The sequence below is a fragment of the Leucoraja erinacea genome, unplaced genomic scaffold, assembly GCF_028641065.1.
Source record: "Leucoraja erinacea ecotype New England unplaced genomic scaffold, Leri_hhj_1 Leri_128S, whole genome shotgun sequence".
Taxonomy (NCBI): Eukaryota; Metazoa; Chordata; class Chondrichthyes; order Rajiformes; family Rajidae; genus Leucoraja; species Leucoraja erinaceus.
This window is the reverse complement of record NW_026575550.1, coordinates 72,501-73,852: the sequence shown is the minus strand read 5'-3', so window position 1 is coordinate 73,852 and position 1,352 is coordinate 72,501. Positions and strand designations below refer to the sequence as shown.

Genomic DNA, 1,352 nt, shown 5'->3' with positions numbered 1-1,352 from the left:
GGGGGAATGGTGGGTGTGAAGAGAATGGCGGGGGAGGGAGTGAACTGGATAGGAGTGGGGTAGATAGGGAGGTAGGCGGTTGGGAGAGAGGGATGGGGGGGGGTGGGGGAGAAGGGGGGATAGGGCGGAAGGGTGGGCGTGGAGGGGAGGAGAGGGTATCACCATTATATTATGTTCGGTAAGTAGATTTTAAATGTATTTTCAAGCCTTTGCTCACACTGTACCACCTGTTGATAAAATAAGCAACAGCCAATACTGCATCAATTTAACTGTTTAATAGAAAAATTTATAAGCAAAAATTATAAATCTTTAACAAAGTAGTGAACTTCCTTTCAAAGGCAAAATGAAGGTCATCATTAACAAATTTTGAGAAATCTTGGCAACAACATTAATATTTCAGGATTCAGCAGATCTAAAAATAAAGTGCTTTGTTTTAATCCTTGCACAAGCTAGCTCGTTTCATTTCATTTCATTTCACAGGTGCTTATCGATCTTCAAAATATCCCAATGTGCTGTAATCCTTGTTCGATTAATTGGTTTTCACTTTTGGCATGTTTTTGATGGATTTTGACGGCTGCCCTGTAATACAGCATGTAAAATAATATGTTTAAGAAGGAACTGCAGATGCTGGAAAATGGAAGGTAGACAAAAAAGCTGGAGAAACTCAGCGGGTGCAGCAGCATCTATGGAGCGAAGGAAATAGGCAACGTTTCGGGACGAAACGTTGCCTATTTCCTTCGCTCCATAGATGCTGCTGCACCCGCTGAGTTTCTCCAGCTTTTTTGTGTACCATGTAAAATAATATTATTGGCCTATGCATTGCAAATAGCTGCTCCTTCAGACTTTAGGCTTTAGAGATGCAGCGGGGGAAAAAAACTCTTCGGCCCACCGAGTCCGTGTTGACCAGCGATCCCCGCACACTAACACTATCCTACACACACACACACACACACTAGGGACAATTTACATTCATACCAAGCCAATTAACCAACAAACCTGTACGTCTTTGGAGTGTGGGACGAAACCGAGGATCTCGGAGAAAGCCCACGTGGACACGGGGAGAACGTGCAAACTCCATGCAGACAGGAACCGTGGTCAGGATGGAATGAGGGTAAGTGCTGTAAGGCAGCAACTCTGTGCCGCCATTGCCATCTTTGGAGTGTGGGAGGAAACCGGAGCACCCGGAGGAAACCCACGCAGGTCACGGGGAGAACGTGCAAACTCCGTACAGACAGCACCCGAGGATGGAACCGGGGTCTCTGTCGCTGTGAGGCAGCAACTCTACTGCTGCGCTACCATGGCGCCCAAAATAAATAGCACAAAATTGGGCTAAATCTAGTGAATAACACATA

General features: G+C 45.8%; 1 long non-coding RNA gene across 1 annotated transcript in view; it reads right to left on the bottom strand.

Annotated features, from left to right (window-relative positions):
• Window positions 1–254: 254 nt before the first annotated feature.
• LOC129715641 (uncharacterized) overlaps window positions 255–1,352 on the bottom strand; it is a 2,993-nt gene continuing 1,895 nt past the window's right edge. Inside the window, exon 3 of the long non-coding RNA XR_008726536.1 lies at window positions 255–579. This is a non-coding gene — a long non-coding RNA (uncharacterized LOC129715641). The remainder of the gene's footprint in view (window positions 580–1,352) is intronic.